Source organism: Phyllobates terribilis, unplaced genomic scaffold (assembly GCF_046119375.1).
Source record: "Phyllobates terribilis strain yellow unplaced genomic scaffold, ASM4611937v1 Scaffold_46__1_contigs__length_10046794, whole genome shotgun sequence".
In the NCBI taxonomy this organism is placed as follows: domain Eukaryota; kingdom Metazoa; phylum Chordata; class Amphibia; order Anura; family Dendrobatidae; genus Phyllobates; species Phyllobates terribilis.
The window spans coordinates 8,913,510-8,934,522 of NW_027362806.1; positions in this window are offsets into that span (position 1 = coordinate 8,913,510).

Here is a 21,013-nt window from a genome sequence, read left to right on the forward strand (position 1 = left end):
TGGAAATGTAAGAACTTTACTTTATGCACTTCCTCTGTAATCCCTCCTGGAAATTTAAGAACTCTACTTTGTGCACTTCCTCTGTAATTCCCCCTGGAAATGTAAGAACTCTACTTTCTGCACTTCCTCTGTAATCCCTCCAGGAAATGTAAGAACTCTACTTTCTGCACTTCCTCTGTAATCCCTCCAGGAAATGTAAGAACTTTACTTTCTGCACTTTCTCTGTAATTCCCCCTGGAAATGTAAGGACTCTACTTTGTGCGCTTCCTCTGTAATCCCTCCTGGAAATGTAAGAACTTTACTTTATGCACTTCCTCTTTAATTCCCCCTGGAAATGTTAGAACTTTACTTTATGCACTTCCTCTGTAATCCCTCCTGGAAATGTAAGAACTCTACTTTATGCACTTCGTCTGTAATCCCTCCTGGAAATGTATGAACTCTACTTTGTGCACTTCCTCTGTAATCCCTCCTGCAAATGTAAGAACTCTACTTTGTGCACTTCCTCTGTAATCCCTCCTGGAAATGTAAGGACTCTACTTTGGGCACTTCCTCTGTAATCCCTCCTGGAAATGTAAGAACTCTACTTTGTGCACTTCCTCTGTAATCCCTCCTGGAAATGTAAGAACTCTACTTTGTGCATTTCCTCTGTAATCCCTCCTGGAAATGTAAGAACTCTACTTTGTGCACTTCCTCTGTGTAATCCCTCCGGGAAATGTAAGAACTTTACTTTGTGCACTTCCTTTTTAAATTATTCCTGGAAATGTAAGAACTTAACTTTATGCACTTGCTCTGTAATCCCTCCTGGAAATGTAAGAACTCTACTTTATGCACTTCCTCTGTAATCCCTCCTGGAAATGTAAGAACTCTACTTTATTCACTTCCTCTGTAATTCCCCCTGGAAATGTAAGAACTTTACTTTATGCACTTCCTCTGTAATCCCTCCTGGAAATGTAAGCACTTTACTTTATACACTTCCTCTGTAATCCCTCCTGGAAATGTAAGAACTTTACTTTATGCACTTCCTCTGTAATCCCTCCTGGAAATGTAAGAACTCTACTTTATGCACTTCCTCTGTAATCCCTCCTGGAAATGTAAGAACTTTACTTTATGCACTTCCTCTGTAATTCCCCCTAGAAATGTAAGGACTCTACTTTGTGCACTTCCTCTGTAATCCCTCCTGGAAATGTAAGAACTTTACTTTATGCACTTCCTCTGTAAATCCTCCTGGAAATGTAAGGACTCTACTTTGTGCACTTCCTCTTTAATTCCCCTGGAAATGTAAGAACTTTACTTTATGCACTTCCTCTGTAATCCCTCCTGGAAATGTAAGAACTCTACTTTGTGCACTTCCTCTGTAATCCCTCCTGGAAATGTAAGAACTCTACTTTGTGCACTTCCTCTGTAATCTCTCCTGGAAATGTAAGAACTTTACTTTGTGCACTTTCTCTTTAATTCCCCCTGGAAATGTAAGAACTTTACTTTATGCACTTCCTCTGTAATCCCTCCTGGAAATGTAAGAACTCTACTTTATGCACTTCCTGTGTAATCCCTCCTGGAAATGTAAGAACTTTACTTTCTGCACTTCCTCTGTAATTCCCCCTGGAAATGTAAGGACTCTACTTTCTGCACTTCCTCTTTAATTACTCCTGGAAATGTAAGAACTTTACTTTATACACTTCCTCTGTAAATCCTCCTGGAAATGTAAGAAATTTATGCACTTCCTCTGTAATCCCTACTGGAAATGTAAGAACTCTACTTTGCGCACATCCTCTGTAATCCCTCCTGGAAATGTAAGGACTCTACTTTGTGCACTTCCTCTGTAATCCCTCCTGGAAATGTAAGAACTTTACTTTATGCACTTCCTCTGTAAATCCTCCAGGAAATGTAAGAACTTTATGCACTTCCTCTGTAAATCCTCCTGGAAATGTAAGAACTCTACTTTGTGCACTTACTCTGTAATCCCTCCTGGAAATGTAAGAACTCTACTTTGTGCACTTCCTCTGTAATCCCTCCTGGAAATGTAAGAACTCTACTTTGGCCACTTCCTCTGTAATCCCTCCTGGAAATGTAAGTACTTTATGTACTTCCTCTGTAATCCCTCCTGGAAATGTAAGAACTTTATGCATTTCCTCTGTAATCCCTCCTGGAAATGTAAGAACTCTACTATATGCACTTCCTCTGTAATTCCCCCTGGAAATGTAAGGACTCTACTTTGTACATTTACTCTTTAATTACTCCTGGAAATGTAAGAACTTTACTTTATACACTTCCTCTGTAATCCCTCCTGGAAATGTAAGAACTTTACTTTATGCACTTCCTCTGTAAATCCTCCTGGAAATGTAAGAACTTTATGCACTTCCTCTTTAATTCCCCCTGAAAATGTAAGAACTTTACTTTGTGCACTTCCTCTGTAATCCCTCCTGGAAATGTAAGAACTCTACTTTGTGCACTTCCTCTGTAATTCCTCCTGGAAATGTAAGAACTCTACTTTGTGAACTTCCTCTGTAATCCCTCCTGGAAATGTAAGAACTTTACTTTCTGCACTTCCTCTGTAATTTCAGATGGAAATGTAAGGACTCTACTTTGTGCACTTCCTCTTTAATTACTCCTGGAAATGTAAGAACTTTTTGCACTTCCTCTGTAATCCCTCCTGGAAATGTAAGAACTCTACTTTTTGCACTTCCTCTGTAATCCCTCCTGGAAATGTAAGAACTCTACTTTATTCACTTCCTCTGTAATTCCCCCTGGAAATGTAAGGACTCTACTTTCTGCACTTCATCTGTAATTCCCCCTGGAAATGTAAGAACTTTATTTATGCACTTCCTCTGTAATCCCTCCTGGAAATGTAAGAACTTTACTTTATGCACTGCCTCTGTAATCCCTCCTGGAAATGTAAGAACTTTACTTTCTGCACTTCCTCTGTAATTCCCGATGGAAATGTAAGGACTCTACTTTCTGCACTTCCTCTGTAATCCCTCCTGGAAATGTAAGAACTTTACTTTATGCACTTCCTCTGTAATTCCCCCTAGAAATGTAAGGACTCTACTTTGTGCACTTCCTCTGTAATCCCTCCTGGAAATGTAAGAACTTTATGCACTTCCTCTGTAAATCCTCCTGGAAATGTAAGGACTCTACTTTGTGCACTTCCTCTTTAATTCCCCCTGGAAATGTAAGAACTTTACTTTATGCACTTCCTCTGTAATCCCTCCTGGAAATGTAAGAACTCTACTTTGTGCACTTCCTCTGTAATCCCTCCTGGAAATGTAAGAACTCTACTTTGTGCACTTCCTCTGTAATCTCTCCTGGAAATGTAAGAACTTTACTTTGTGCACTTTCTCTTTAATTCCCCCTGGAAATGTAAGAACTTTACTTTATGCACTTCCTCTGTAATCCCTCCTGGAAATGTAAGAACTCTACTTTATGCACTTCCTGTGTAATCCCTCCTGGAAATGTAAGAACTTTACTTTATGCACTTCCTCTGTAAATCCTCCTGGAAATGTAAGAACTTTATACACTTCCTCTGTAAATCCTCCTGGAAATGTAAGGACTCTACTTTGTGCACTTCCTCTTTAATTCCCCCTGGAAATGTAAGAACTTTACTTAATGCACTTCCTCTGTAATCCCTCCTGGAAATGTAAGAACTCTACTTTATGCACTTCCTCTGTAATCCCTCCTGGAAATCTAAGAACTCTACTTTATGCACTTCCTCTGTAATCCCTCCTGGAAATGTAAGAACTCTACTTTGTGCACTTCCTCTTTAATTCCCCCTGGAAATGTAAGAACTTTACTTCATGCACTTCCTCTGTAATCCCTCCTGGAAATGTAAGAACTTTACTTTATGCACTTCCTCTGTAATCCCTCCTAGAAATGTAAGAACTTTACTTTATGCACTTCCTCTGTAAATCCTCCAGGAAATGTAAGAACTTTATGCACTTCCTCTGTAAATCCTCCTGGAAATGTAAGAACTCTACTTTGTGCACTTACTCTGTAATCCCTCCTGGAAATGTAAGAACTCTACTTTGTGCACTTCCTCTGTAATCCCTTCTGGAAATGTAAGAACTCTACTTTGGGCACTTCCTCTGTAATCCCTCCTGGAAATGTAAGAACTTTATGTACTTTCTCTATAATCCCTCCTGGAAATGTAAGAACTTTATGCATTTCCTCTGTAATCCCTCCTGGAAATGTAAGAACTCTACTATATGCACTTCCTCTGTAATTCCCCCTGGAAATGTAAGGACTCTACTTTGTACATTTACTCTTTAATTACTCCTGGAAATGTAAGAACTTTACTTTATACACTTCCTCTGTAATCCCTCCTGGAAATGTAAGAACTTTACTTTATGCACTTCCTCTGTAAATCCTCCTGGAAATGTAAGAACTTTATGCACTTCCTCTTTAATTCCCCCTGAAAATGTAAGAACTTTACTTTGTGCACTTCCTCTGTAATCCCTCCTGGAAATGTAAGAACTCTACTTTGTGCACTTCCTCTGTAATTCCTCCTGGAAATGTAAGAACTCTACTTTGTGCACTTCCTCTGTAATCCCTCCTGGAAATGTAAGAACTTTACTTTCTGCACTTCCTCTGTAATTTCCCATGGAAATGTAAGGACTCTACTTTGTGCACTTCCTCTTTAATTACTCCTGGAAATGTAAGAACTTTATGCACTTCCTCTGTAATCCCTCCTGGAAATGTAAGAACTCTACTTTATGCACTTCCTCTGTAATCCCTCCTGGAAATGTAAGAACTCTACTTTATTCACTTCCTCTGTAATTCCCCCTGGAAATGTAAGGACTCTACTTTCTGCACTTCATCTGTAATTCCCCCTGGAAATGTAAGAACTTTATTTATGCACTTCCTCTGTAATCCCTCCTGGAAATGTAAGAACTTTACTTTATGCACTGCCTCTGTAATCCCTCCTGGAAATGTAAGAACTTTACTTTCTGCACTTCCTCTGTAATTCCCGATGGAAATGTAAGAACTTTACTTTCTGCACTTCCTCTGTAATTCCCCCTGGAAATGTAAGGACTCTACTTTGTGCACATCCTCTTTAATTACTCCTGGAAATGTAAGAACTTAACTTTATGCACTTCCTCTGTAATTCCCCCTGGAAAAGTAAGAACTTTACTTTATGCACTTAGTCTGTAAATCCTCCTGGAAATGTAAGAACTTTATGCACTTCCTCTGTAAATCCTCCTGGAAATGTAAGGACTCTACTTGGTGCACTTCCTCTTTAATTCCCCCTGGAAATGTAAGAACTTTACTTTATGCACTTCCTCTGTAAATCCTCCTGGAAATGTAAGAACTTTACTTTATGCACTTCCTCTGTAAATCCTCCTGGAAATGTAAGAACTTTACTTTATGCACTTCCTCTGTAATCCCTCCTGGAAAAGTAAGAACTTTACTTTATGCACTTCCTCTGTAAATCCTCCTGGAAATGTAAGAACTTTATGTACTTCCTCTGTAAATCCTCCTGGAAATGTAAGGACTCTACTTTGTGCACTTCCTCTTTAATTCCCCCTAGAAATGTAAGAACTTTACTTTATGCACTTCCTCTGTAATCCCTCCTGGAAATGTAAGAACTCTACTTTGTGCACTTCCTCTGTAATCCCTCCTGGAAATGTAAGAACTCTACTTTGTGCACTTCCTCTGTAATCCCTCCTGGAAATGTAAGAACTTTACTTCATGCACTTCCTCTTTAATTCCCCCTGGAAATGTAAGAACTTTACTTTATGCACTTCCTGTGTAATCCCTCCTGGAAATGTAAGAACTTTACTTTATGCACTTCCTCTGTAAATCCTCCTGGAAATGTAAGAACTTTATGCACTTCCTCTGTAAATCCTCCTGGAAATGTAAGAAATCTACTTTGTGCACTTACTCTGTAATCCCTTCTGGAAATGTAAGAACTCTACTTTGTGCACTTCCTCTGTAATCCCTCCTGGAAATGTAAGAACTCTACTTTGGGCACTTCCTCTGTAATCCCTCCTGGAAATATAAGAACTTTATGTACTTCCTCTGTAATCCCTCCTGGAAATGTAAGAACTCTACTTTATGCACTTCCTCTGTAATTCCCCCTGGAAATGTAAGGACTCTACTTTGTACATTTACTCTTTAATTACTCCTGGAAATGTAAGAACTTTACTTTATACACTTCCTCTGTAATCCCTCCTGGAAATGTAAGAACTTTACTTTATGCACTTCCTCTGTAAATCCTCCTGGAAATGTAAGAACTTTATGCACTTCCTCTTTAATTCCGCCTGAAAATGTAAGAACTTTACTTTGTGCACTTCCTCTGTAATCCCTCCTGGAAATGTAAGAACTCTACTTTGTGCACTTCCTCTGTAATTCTTCCTGGAAATGTAAGAACTCTACTTTGTGCACTTCCTCTGTAATCCCTCTTGGAAATGTAAGAACTTTACTTTCTGCACTTCCTCTGTAATTTCCCCTGGAAATGTAAGGACTCTACTTTGTGCACTTCCTCTTTAATTACTCCTGGAAATGTAAGAACTTTATGCACTTCCTCTGTAATCCCTCCTGGAAATGTAAGAACTCTACTTTATGCACTTCCTCTGTAATTCCCCCTGGAAATGTAAGGACTCTACTTTCTGCAGTTCATCTGTAATTCCCCCTGGAAATGTAAGAACTTTACTTTATGCACTTCCTCTGTAATCCCTCCTGGAAATGTAAGAACTTTACTTTATGCACTGCCTCTGTAATCCCTCCTGGAAATGTAAGAACTTTACTTTCTGCACTTCCTCTGTAATTCCCGATGGAAATGTAAGGACTCTACTTTCTGCACTTCCTCTGTAATCCCTCCTGGAAATGTAAGAACTTTACTTTCTGTACTTCCTCTGTAATTCCCCCTGGAAATGTAAGGACTCTACTTTGTGCATTTCCTCTTTAATTACTCCTGGAAATGTAAGAACTTTACTTTATACACTTCCTCGGTAATCCCTCCTCGAAATGTAAGAAATTTACTTTATGCACTTCCTCTGTAAATCCTCCTGGAAATGTAAGAACTTTATGCACTTCCTCTGTAAATCCTCCTGGAAATGTAAGGACTCTACTTTGTGCACTTCCTCTTTAGTTCCCCCTGGAAATGTAAGAACTTTACTTTATGCACTTCCTCTGTAATTCCTCCTGGAAATTTAAGAACTCTACTTTGTGCACTTCCTCTGTAATTCCCCCTGGAAATGTAAGAACTCTACTTTGTGCACTTCCTCTTTAATTACTCCTGGAAATGTAAGAACTTAACTTTCTGCACTTCCTCTGTAATCCCTCCTGGAAATGTAAGAACTCTACTTTCTGCACTTCCTCTGTAATCCCTCCAGGAAATGTAAGAACTTTACTTTCTGCACTTTCTCTGTAATTCCCCCTGGAAATGTAAGGACTCTACTTTGTGCACTTCCTCTGTAATCCCTCCTGGAAATGTAAGAACTTTACTTTATGCACTTCCTCTTTAATTCCCCCTGGAAATGTAAGAACTTTACTTTATGCACTTCCTCTGTAATCCCTCCTGGAAATGTAAGAACTCTACTTTATGCACTTCCTCTGTAATCCCTCCTGGAAATGTATGAACTCTACTTTGTGCACTTCCTCTGTAATCCCTCCTGGAAATGTAAGAACTCTACTTTGTGCACTTCCTCTGTAATCCCTCCTGGAAATGTAAGGACTCTATTTTGGGCACTTCTTCTGTAATCCCTCCTGGAAATGTAAGAACTCTACTTTGTGCACTTCCTCTGTAATCCCTCCTGGAAATGTAAGAACTCTACTTTGTGCACTTCCTCTGTAATCCCTCCTGGAAATGTAAGAACTCTACTTTGTGCATTTCCTCTGTAATCCCTCCTGGAAATGTAAGAACTCTACTTTGTGCACTTCCTCTGTAATCCCTCCTGGAAATGTAAGAACTCTACTTTGTGCACTTCCCCTGTATAATCCCTCCGGGAAATGTAAGAACTTTACTTTGTGCACTTCCTTTTTAAATTATTCCTGGAAATGTAAGAACTCTACTTTGTGCACTTGCTCTGTAATCCCTCCTGGAAATGTAAGAACTCTACTTTATGCACTTCCTCTGTAATCCCTCCTGGAAATGTAAGAACTTTACTTTATACACTTCCTCTGTAATCCCTTCTGGAAATGTAAGAACTTTACTTTATGCACTTCCTCTGTAATCCCTCCTGGAAATGTAAGAACTTTACTTTATACACTTCCTCTGTAATCCCTCCTGGAAATGTAAGAACTTTACTTTATGCACTTCCTCTGTAATCCCTCCTGGAAATGTAAGAACTCTACTTTATGCACTTCCTCTGTAATCCCTCCTGGAAATGTAAGAACTCTACTTTCTGCACTTCCTCTTTAATTACTCCTGGAAATGTAAGAACTTTACTTTATACACTTCCTCTGTAAATCCTTCTGGAAATGTAAGAACTTTATGTACTTCCTCTGTAATCCCTCCTGGAAATGTAAGAACTCTACTTTATGCACTTCCTCTGTAATTCCCCCTGGAAATGTAAGGACTCTACTTTGTACATTTACTCTTTAATTACTCCTGGAAATGTAAGAACTTTACTTTATACACTTCCTCTGTAATCCCTCCTGGAAATGTAAGAACTTTACTTTATGCACTTCCTCTGTAAATCCTCCTGGAAATGTAAGAACTTTATGCACTTCCTCTTTAATTCCGCCTGAAAATGTAAGAACTTTACTTTGTGCACTTCCTCTGTAATCCCTCCTGGAAATGTAAGAACTCTACTTTATGCACTTCCTCTGTAATCCCTCCTGGAAATGTAAGAACTCTACTTTATTCACTTCCTCTGTAATTCCCCCTGGAAATGTAAGGACTCTACTTTCTGCACTTCATCTGTAATTCCCCCTGGAAATGTAAGAACTTTATTTATGCACTTCCTCTGTAATCCCTCCTGGAAATGTAAGAACTTTACTTTATGCACTGCCTCTGTAATCCCTCCTGGAAATGTAAGAACTTTACTTTCTGCACTTCCTCTGTAATTCCCGATGGAAATGTAAGAACTTTACTTTCTGCACTTCCTCTGTAATTCCCCCTGGAAATGTAAGGACTCTACTTTGTGCACATCCTCTTTAATTACTCCTGGAAATGTAAGAACTTAACTTTATGCACTTCCTCTGTAATTCCCCCTGGAAAAGTAAGAACTTTACTTTATGCACTTAGTCTGTAAATCCTCCTGGAAATGTAAGAACTTTATGCACTTCCTCTGTAAATCCTCCTGGAAATGTAAGGACTCTACTTGGTGCACTTCCTCTTTAATTCCCCCTGGAAATGTAAGAACTTTACTTTATGCACTTCCTCTGTAAATCCTCCTGGAAATGTAAGAACTTTACTTTATGCACTTCCTCTGTAAATCCTCCTGGAAATGTAAGAACTTTACTTTATGCACTTCCTCTGTAATCCCTCCTGGAAAAGTAAGAACTTTACTTTATGCACTTCCTCTGTAAATCCTCCTGGAAATGTAAGAACTTTATGTACTTCCTCTGTAAATCCTCCTGGAAATGTAAGGACTCTACTTTGTGCACTTCCTCTTTAATTCCCCCTAGAAATGTAAGAACTTTACTTTATGCACTTCCTCTGTAATCCCTCCTGGAAATGTAAGAACTCTACTTTGTGCACTTCCTCTGTAATCCCTCCTGGAAATGTAAGAACTCTACTTTGTGCACTTCCTCTGTAATCCCTCCTGGAAATGTAAGAACTTTACTTCATGCACTTCCTCTTTAATTCCCCCTGGAAATGTAAGAACTTTACTTTATGCACTTCCTGTGTAATCCCTCCTGGAAATGTAAGAACTTTACTTTATGCACTTCCTCTGTAAATCCTCCTGGAAATGTAAGAACTTTATGCACTTCCTCTGTAAATCCTCCTGGAAATGTAAGAAATCTACTTTGTGCACTTACTCTGTAATCCCTTCTGGAAATGTAAGAACTCTACTTTGTGCACTTCCTCTGTAATCCCTCCTGGAAATGTAAGAACTCTACTTTGGGCACTTCCTCTGTAATCCCTCCTGGAAATATAAGAACGTTATGTACTTCCTCTGTAATCCCTCCTGGAAATGTAAGAACTCTACTTTATGCACTTCCTCTGTAATTCCCCCTGGAAATGTAAGGACTCTACTTTGTACATTTACTCTTTAATTACTCCTGGAAATGTAAGAACTTTACTTTATACACTTCCTCTGTAATCCCTCCTGGAAATGTAAGAACTTTACTTTATGCACTTCCTCTGTAAATCCTCCTGGAAATGTAAGAACTTTATGCACTTCCTCTTTAATTCCGCCTGAAAATGTAAGAACTTTACTTTGTGCACTTCCTCTGTAATCCCTCCTGGAAATGTAAGAACTCTACTTTGTGCACTTCCTCTGTAATTCTTCCTGGAAATGTAAGAACTCTACTTTGTGCACTTCCTCTGTAATCCCTCTTGGAAATGTAAGAACTTTACTTTCTGCACTTCCTCTGTAATTTCCCCTGGAAATGTAAGGACTCTACTTTGTGCACTTCCTCTTTAATTACTCCTGGAAATGTAAGAACTTTATGCACTTCCTCTGTAATCCCTCCTGGAAATGTAAGAACTCTACTTTATGCACTTCCTCTGTAATTCCCCCTGGAAATGTAAGGACTCTACTTTCTGCAGTTCATCTGTAATTCCCCCTGGAAATGTAAGAACTTTACTTTATGCACTTCCTCTGTAATCCCTCCTGGAAATGTAAGAACTTTACTTTATGCACTGCCTCTGTAATCCCTCCTGGAAATGTAAGAACTTTACTTTCTGCACTTCCTCTGTAATTCCCGATGGAAATGTAAGGACTCTACTTTCTGCACTTCCTCTGTAATCCCTCCTGGAAATGTAAGAACTTTACTTTCTGTACTTCCTCTGTAATTCCCCCTGGAAATGTAAGGACTCTACTTTGTGCATTTCCTCTTTAATTACTCCTGGAAATGTAAGAACTTTACTTTATACACTTCCTCGGTAATCCCTCCTCGAAATGTAAGAAATTTACTTTATGCACTTCCTCTGTAAATCCTCCTGGAAATGTAAGAACTTTATGCACTTCCTCTGTAAATCCTCCTGGAAATGTAAGGACTCTACTTTGTGCACTTCCTCTTTAGTTCCCCCTGGAAATGTAAGAACTTTACTTTATGCACTTCCTCTGTAATTCCTCCTGGAAATTTAAGAACTCTACTTTGTGCACTTCCTCTGTAATTCCCCCTGGAAATGTAAGAACTCTACTTTGTGCACTTCCTCTTTAATTACTCCTGGAAATGTAAGAACTTAACTTTCTGCACTTCCTCTGTAATCCCTCCTGGAAATGTAAGAACTCTACTTTCTGCACTTCCTCTGTAATCCCTCCAGGAAATGTAAGAACTTTACTTTCTGCACTTTCTCTGTAATTCCCCCTGGAAATGTAAGGACTCTACTTTGTGCACTTCCTCTGTAATCCCTCCTGGAAATGTAAGAACTTTACTTTATGCACTTCCTCTTTAATTCCCCCTGGAAATGTAAGAACTTTACTTTATGCACTTCCTCTGTAATCCCTCCTGGAAATGTAAGAACTCTACTTTATGCACTTCCTCTGTAATCCCTCCTGGAAAGGTATGAACTCTACTTTGTGCACTTCCTCTGTAATCCCTCCTGGAAATGTAAGAACTCTACTTTGTGCACTTCCTCTGTAATCCCTCCTGGAAATGTAAGGACTCTATTTTGGGCACTTCTTCTGTAATCCCTCCTGGAAATGTAAGAACTCTACTTTGTGCACTTCCTCTGTAATCCCTCCTGGAAATGTAAGAACTCTACTTTGTGCACTTCCTCTGTAATCCCTCCTGGAAATGTAAGAACTCTACTTTGTGCATTTCCTCTGTAATCCCTCCTGGAAATGTAAGAACTCTACTTTGTGCACTTCCTCTGTAATCCCTCCTGGAAATGTAAGAACTCTACTTTGTGCACTTCCTCTGTATAATCCCTCCGGGAAATGTAAGAACTTTACTTTGTGCACTTCCTTTTTAAATTATTCCTGGAAATGTAAGAACTCTACTTTGTGCACTTGCTCTGTAATCCCTCCTGGAAATGTAAGAACTCTACTTTATGCACTTCCTCTGTAATCCCTCCTGGAAATGTAAGAACTTTACTTTATACACTTCCTCTGTAATCCCTTCTGGAAATGTAAGAACTTTACTTTATGCACTTCCTCTGTAATCCCTCCTGGAAATGTAAGAACTTTACTTTATACACTTCCTCTGTAATCCCTCCTGGAAATGTAAGAACTTTACTTTATGCACTTCCTCTGTAATCCCTCCTGGAAATGTAAGAACTCTACTTTATGCACTTCCTCTGTAATCCCTCCTGGAAATGTAAGAACTCTACTTTCTGCACTTCCTCTTTAATTACTCCTGGAAATGTAAGAACTTTACTTCATACACTTCCTCTGTAAATCCTTCTGGAAATGTAAGAACTTTATGTACTTCCTCTGTAATCCCTCCTGGAAATGTAAGAACTCTACTTTATGCACTTCCTCTGTAATTCCCCCTGGAAATGTAAGGACTCTACTTTGTACATTTACTCTTTAATTACTCCTGGAAATGTAAGAACTTTACTTTATACACTTCCTCTGTAATCCCTCCTGGAAATGTAAGAACTTTACTTTATGCACTTCCTCTGTAAATCCTCCTGGAAATGTAAGAACTTTATGCACTTCCTCTTTAATTCCGCCTGAAAATGTAAGAACTTTACTTTGTGCACTTCCTCTGTAATCCCTCCTGGAAATGTAAGAACTCTACTTTGTGCACTTCCTCTGTAATTCTTCCTGGAAATGTAAGAACTCTACTTTGTGCACTTCCTCTGTAATCCCTCTTGGAAATGTAAGAACTTTACTTTCTGCACTTCCTCTGTAATTTCCCCTGGAAATGTAAGGACTCTACTTTGTGCACTTCCTCTTTAATTACTCCTGGAAATGTAAGAACTTTATGCACTTCCTCTGTAATCCCTCCTGGAAATGTAAGAACTCTACTTTATGCACTTCCTCTGTAATTCCCCCTGGAAATGTAAGGACTCTACTTTCTGCAGTTCATCTGTAATTCCCCCTGGAAATGTAAGAACTTTACTTTATGCACTTCCTCTGTAATCCCTCCTGGAAATGTAAGAACTTTACTTTATGCACTGCCTCTGTAATCCCTCCTGGAAATGTAAGAACTTTACTTTCTGCACTTCCTCTGTAATTCCCGATGGAAATGTAAGGACTCTACTTTCTGCACTTCCTCTGTAATCCCTCCTGGAAATGTAAGAACTTTACTTTCTGTACTTCCTCTGTAATTCCCCCTGGAAATGTAAGGACTCTACTTTGTGCATTTCCTCTTTAATTTCTCCTGGAAATGTAAGAACTTTACTTTATACACTTCCTCGGTAATCCCTCCTCGAAATGTAAGAACTTTATTTTATGCACTTCCTCTGTAAATCCTCCTGGAAATGTAAGAACTTTATGCACTTCCTCTGTAAATCCTCCTGGAAATGTAAGGACTCTACTTTGTGCACTTCCTCTTTAGTTCCCCCTGGAAATGTAAGAACTTTACTTTATGCACTTCCTCTGTAATTCCTCCTGGAAATTTAAGAACTCTACTTTGTGCACTTCCTCTGTAATTCCCCCTGGAAATGTAAGAACTCTACTTTGTGCACTTCCTCTTTAATTACTCCTGGAAATGTAAGAACTTAACTTTCTGCACTTCCTCTGTAATCCCTCCTGGAAATGTAAGAACTCTACTTTCTGCACTTCCTCTGTAATCCCTCCAGGAAATGTAAGAACTTTACTTTCTGCACTTTCTCTGTAATTCCCCCTGGAAATGTAAGGACTCTACTTTGTGCACTTCCTCTGTAATCCCTCCTGGAAATGTAAGAACTTTACTTTATGCACTTCCTCTTTAATTCCCCCTGGAAATGTAAGAACTTTACTTTATGCACTTCCTCTGTAATCCCTCCTGGAAATGTAAGAACTCTACTTTATGCACTTCCTCTGTAATCCCTCCTGGAAATGTATGAACTCTACTTTGTGCACTTCCTCTGTAATCCCTCCTGGAAATGTAAGAACTCTACTTTGTGCACTTCCTCTGTAATCCCTCCTGGAAATGTAAGGACTCTATTTTGGGCACTTCTTCTGTAATCCCTCCTGGAAATGTAAGAACTCTACTTTGTGCACTTCCTCTGTAATCCCTCCTGGAAATGTAAGAACTCTACTTTGTGCACTTCCTCTGTAATCCCTCCTGGAAATGTAAGAACTCTACTTTGTGCATTTCCTCTGTAATCCCTCCTGGAAATGTAAGAACTCTACTTTGTGCACTTCCTCTGTAATCCCTCCTGGAAATGTAAGAACTCTACTTTGTGCACTTCCTCTGTATAATCCCTCCGGGAAATGTAAGAACTTTACTTTGTGCACTTCCTTTTTAAATTATTCCTGGAAATGTAAGAACTCTACTTTGTGCACTTGCTCTGTAATCCCTCCTGGAAATGTAAGAACTCTACTTTATGCACTTCCTCTGTAATCCCTCCTGGAAATGTAAGAACTTTACTTTATACACTTCCTCTGTAATCCCTTCTGGAAATGTAAGAACTTTACTTTATGCACTTCCTCTGTAATCCCTCCTGGAAATGTAAGAACTTTACTTTATACACTTCCTCTGTAATCCCTCCTGGAAATGTAAGAACTTTACTTTATGCACTTCCTCTGTAATCCCTCCTGGAAATGTAAGAACTCTACTTTATGCACTTCCTCTGTAATCCCTCCTGGAAATGTAAGAACTCTACTTTCTGCACTTCCTCTTTAATTACTCCTGGAAATGTAAGAACTTTACTTTATACACTTCCTCTGTAAATCCTCCTGGAAATGTAAGAACTTTATGCACTTCCTCTGTAATCCCTACTGGAAATGTAAGAACTCTACTTTGCGCACTCCTCTTTAATTCCCCCTGGAAATGTAAGAACTTTACTTTATGCACTTCCTCTGTAATCCCTCCTGGAAATGTAAGAACTCTACTTTATGCACTTCCTCTGTAATCCCTCCTGGAAATGTAAGAACTTTACTTTATGCACTTCCTCTTTAATTCCCCCTGGAAATGTAAGAACTTTACTTTATGCACTTCCTCTGTAATCCCTCCTAGAAATGTAAGAACTTTACTTTATGCACTTCCTCTGTAAATCCTCCAGGAAATGTAAGAACTTTATGCACTTCCTCTGTAAATTCTCCTGGAAATGTAAGAACTCTACTTTGTGCACTTACTCTGTAATCCCTCCTGGAAATGTAAGAACTCTACTTTGTGCACTTCCTCTGTAATCCCTCCTGGAAATGTAAGAACTCTACTTTGGGCACTTCCTCTGTAATCGCTCCTGGAAATGTAAGAACTTTATGTACTTCCTCTGTAATCCCTCCTGGAAATGTAAGAACTTTATGCATTTCCTCTGTAATCCCTCCTGGAAATGTAAGAACTCTACTATATGCACTTCCTCTGTAATTCCCCCTGGAAATGTAAGGACTCTACTTTCTGCACTTCATCTGTAATTCCCCCTGGAAATGTAAGAACTTTATTTATGCACTTCCTCTGTAATCCCTCCTGGAAATGTAAGAACTTTACTTTATGCACTGCCTCTGTAATCCCTCCTGGAAATGTAAGAACTTTACTTTCTGCACTTCCTCTGTAATTCCCGATGGAAATGTAAGGACTTTACTTTCTGCACTTCCTCTGTAATTCCCCCTGGAAATGTAAGGACTCTACTTTGTGCATTTCCTCTTTAATTACTCCTGGAAATGTAAGAACTTTACTTTATGCACTTCCTCTGTAAATCCTCCTGGAAATGTAAGAACTTTATGTACTTCCTCTGTAAATCCTCCTGGAAATGTAAGGACTCTACTTTGTGCACTTCCTCTTTAATTCCCCCTGGAAATGTAAGAACTTTACTTTATGCACTTCCTCTGTAATCCCTCCTGGAAATTTAAGAACTCTACTTTGTGCACTTCCTCTGTAATTCCCCCTGGAAATGTAAGGACTCTACTTTGTGCACTTCCTCTGTAATCCCTCCAGGAAATGTAAGAACTCTACTTTCTGCACTTCGTCTGTAATCCCTCCAGGAAATGTAAGGACTCTACTTTGTGCACTTCCTCTGTAATCCCTCCTGGAAATGTAAGAACTTTATGCACTTCCTCTTTAATTCCCCCTGGAAATGTAAGAACTTTACTTTATGCACTTCCTCTGTAATCCCTCCTGGAAATGTAAGAACTCTACTTTGTGCACTTCCTCTGTAATCCCTCCTGGAAATGTAAGAACTCTACTTTGTGCACTTCCTCTGTAATCCCTCCTGGAAATGTAAGAACTCTACTTTGTGCACTTCCTCTGTATTCCCTCCTGGAAATGTAAGAACTCTACTTTGGGCACTTCCTCTGTAATCCCTCCTGGAAATGTAAGAACTTTATGTACTTCCTCTATAATCCCTCCTGGAAATGTAAGAACTTTATGCATTTCCTCTGTAATCCCTCCTGGAAATGTAAGAACTCTACTATATGCACTTCCTCTGTAATTCCCCCTGGAAATGTAAGGACTCTACTTTGTACATTTACTCTTTAATTACTCCTGGAAATGTAAGAAATTTACTTTATACACTTCCTCTGTAATCCCTCCTGGAAATGTAAGAACTTTACTTTATGCACTTCCTCTGTAAATCCTCCTGGAAATGTAAGAACTTTATGCACTTCCTCTTTAATTCCCCCTGAAAATGTAAGAACTTTACTTTGTGCACTTCCTCTGTAATCCCTCCTGGAAATGTAAGAACTCTACTTTGTGCACTTCCTCTGTAATTCCTCCTGGAAATGTAAGAACTCTACTTTGTGCACTTCCTCTGTAATCCCTCCTGGAAATGTAAGAACTTTATTTATGCACTTCCTCTGTAATCCCTCCTGGAAATGTAAGAACTTTACTTTATGCACTGCCTCTGTAATCCCTCCTGGAAATGTAAGAACTTTACTTTCTGCACTTCCTCTGTAATTCGCGATGGAAATGTAAGAACTTTACTTTCTGCACTTCCTCTGTAATTCCCCCTGGAAATGTAAGGACTCTACTTTGTGCACATCCTCTTTAATTACTCCTGGAAATGTAAGAACTTAACTTTATGCACTTCCTCTGTAATTCCCCCTGGAAAAGTAAGAACTTTACTTTATGCACTTAGTCTGTAAATCCTCCTGGAAATGTAAGAACTTTATGCACTTCCTCTGTAAATCCTCCTGGAAATGTAAGGACTCTACTTGGTGCACTTCCTCTTTAATTCCCCCTGGAAATGTAAGAACTTTACTTTATGCACTTCCTCTGTAAATCCTCCTGGAAATGTAAGAACTTTACTTTATGCACTTCCTCTGTAAATCCTTCTGGAAATGTAAGAACTTTACTTTATGCACTTCCTCTGTAATCCCTCCTGGAAAAGTAAGAACTTTACTTTATGCACTTCCTCTGTAAATCCTCCTGGAAATGTAAGAACTTTATGTACTTCCTCTGTAAATCCTCCTGGAAATGTAAGGACTCTACTTTGTGCACTTCCTCTTTAATTCCCCCTGGAAATGTAAGAACTTTACTTTATGCACTTCCTCTGTAATCCCTCCTGGAAATGTAAGAACTCTACTTTGTGCACTTCCTCTGTAATCCCTCCTGGAAATGTAAGAACTCTACTTTGTGCACTTCCTCTGTAATCCCTCCTGGAAATGTAAGAACTTTACTTTGTGCACTTTCTCTTTAATTCCCCCTGGAAATGTAAGAACTTTACTTTATGCACTTCCTCTGTAATCCCTCCTGGAAATGTAAGAACTCTACTTTATGCACTTCCTCTGTAATCCCTCCTGGAAATGTAAGAACTTTACTTCATGCACTTCCTCTTTAATTCCCCCTGGAAATGTAAGAACTTTACTTTATGCACATCCTGTGTAATCCCTCCTGGAAATGTAAGAACTTTACTTTATGCACTTCCTCTGTAAATCCTCCTGGAAATGTAAGAACTTTATGCACTTCCTCTGTAAATCCTCCTGGAAATGTAAGAAATCTACTTTGTGCACTTACTCTGTAATCCCTTCTGGAAATGTAAGAACTCTACTTTGTGCACTTCCTCTGTAATCCCTCCTGGAAATGTAAGAACTCTACTTTCGGCACTTCCTCTGTAATCCCTCCTGGAAATGTAAGAACTTTATGTACTTCCTCTGTAATCCCTCCTGGAAATGTAAGAACTCTACTTTATGCACTTCCTCTGTAATTCCCCCTGGAAATGTAAGGACTCTACTTTGTACATTTACTCTTTAATTACTCCTGGAAATGTAAGAACTTTACTTTATACACTTCCTCTGTAATCCCTCCTGGAAATGTAAGAACTTTACTTTATGCACTTCCTCTGTAAATCCTCCTGGAAATGTAAGAACTTTATGCACTTCCTCTTTAATTCCCCCTGAAAATGTAAGAACTTTACTTTGTGCACTTCCTCTGTAATCCCTCCTGGAAATGTAAGAACTCTACTTTGTGCACTTCCTCTGTAATTCTTCCTGGAAATGTAAGAACTCTACTTTGTGCACTTCCTCTGTAATCCCTCCTGGAAATGTAAGAACTTTACTTTCTGCACTTCCTCTGTAATTTCCCCTGGAAATGTAAGGACTCTACTTTGTGCATTTCCTCTTTAATTACTCCTGGAAATGTAAGAACTTTATGCACTTCCTCTGTAATCCCTCCTGGAAATGTAAGAACTCTACTTTATGCACTTCCTCTGTAATTCCCCCTGGAAATGTAAGGACTCTACTTTCTGCACTTCATCTGTAATTCCCCCTGGAAATGTAAGAACTTTACTTTATGCACTTCCTCTGTAATCCCTCCTGGAAATGTAAGAACTTTACTTTATGCACTGCCTCTGTAATCCCTCCTGGAAATGTAAGAACTTTACTTTCTGCACTTCCTCTGTAATTCCCGATGGAAATGTACGGACTCTACTTTCTGCACTTCCTCTGTAATCCCTCCTGGAAATGTAAGAACTTTACTTTCTGTACTTCCTCTGTAATTCCCCCTGGAAATGTAAGGACTCTACTTTGTGCATTTCCTCTTTAATTACTCCTGGAAATGTAAGAACTTTACTTTATACACTTCCTCGGTAATCCCTCCTCGAAATGTAAGAACTTTACTTTATGCACTTCCTCTGTAAATCCTCCTGGAAATGTAAGAACTTTATGCACTTCCTCTGTAAATCCTCCTGGAAATGTAAGGACTCTACTTTGTGCACTTCCTCTTTAGTTCCCCCTGGAAATGTAAGAACTTTACTTTATGCACTTCCTCTGTAATCCCTCCTGGAAATTTAAGAACTCTACTTTGTGCACTTCCTCTGTAATTCCCCCTGGAAATGTAAGAACTCTACTTTGTGCACTTCCTCTTTAATTACTCCTGGAAATGTAAGAACTTAACTTTCTGCACTTCCTCTGTAATCCCTCCTGGAAATGTAAGAACTCTACTTTCTGCACTTCCTCTGTAATCCCTCCAGGAAATGTAAGAACTTTACTTTATGCACTTCCTCTTTAATTCCCCCTGGAAATGTAAGAACTTTACTTTATGCACTTCCTCTGTAATCCCTCCTGGAAATGTAAGAACTCTACTTTATGCACTTCCTCTGTAATCCATCCTGGAAATGTATGAACTCTACTTTGTGCACTTCCTCTGTAATCCCTCCTGGAAATGTAAGAACTCTACTTTGTGCACTTCCTCTGTAATCCCTCCTGGAAATGTAAGGACTCTACTTTGGGCACTTCTTCTGTAATCCCTCCTGGAAATGTAAGAACTCTACTTTGTGCACTTCCTCTGTAATCCCTCCTGGAAATGTAAGAACTCTACTTTGTGCATTTCCTCTGTAATCCCTCCTGGAAATGTAAGAACTCTACTTTGTGCACTTCCTCTGTAATCCCTCCTGGAAATGTAAGAACTCTACTTTGTGCACTTCCTCTGTGTAATCCCTCCGGGAAATGTAAGAACTTTACTTTGTGCACTTCCTTTTTAAATTATTCCTGGAAATGTAAGAACTCTACTTTGTGCACTTGCTCTGTAATCCCTCCTGGAAATGTAAGAACTCTACTTTATGTACTTCCTCTGTAATCCCTCCTGGAAATGTAAGAACTTTACTTTATACACTTCCTCTGTAATCCCTCCTGGAAATGTAAGAACTTTACTTTATGCACTTCCTCTGTAATCCCTCCTGGAAATGTAAGAACTTTACTTTATACACTTCCTCTGTAATCCCTCCTGGAAATGTAAGAACTTTACTTTATGCACTTCCTCTGTAATCCCTCCTGGAAATGTAAGAACTCTACTTTATGCACTTCCTCTGTAATCCCTCCTGGAAATGTAAGAACTCTACTTTCTGCACTTCCTCTTTAATTACTCCTGGAAATGTAAGAACTTTACTTTATACACTTCCTCTGTAAATCCTCCTGGAAATGTAAGAACTTTATGCACTTCCTCTGTAATCCCTACTGGAAATGTAAGAACTCTACTTTGCGCACTTCCTCTTTAATTCCCCCTGGAAATGTAAGAACTTTACTTTATGCACTTCCTCTGTAATCCCTCCTGGAAATGTAAGAACTCTACTTTATGCACTTCCTCTGTAATCCCTCCTGGAAATGTAAGAACTTTACTTTATGCATTTCCTCTTTAATTCCCCCTGGAAATGTAAGAACTTTACTTTATGCACTTCCTCTGTAATCCCTCCTAGAAATGTAAGAACTTTACTTTATGCACTTCCTCTGTAAATCCTCCAGGAAATGTAAGAACTTTATGCACTTCCTCTGTAAATTCTCCTGGAAATGTAAGAACTCTACTTTGTGCACTTACTCTGTAATCCCTCCTGGAAATGTAAGAACTCTACTTTGTGCACTTCCTCTGTAATCCCTCCTGGAAATGTAAGAACTCTACTTTGGGCACTTCCTCTGTAATCGCTCCTGGAAAAGTAAGAACT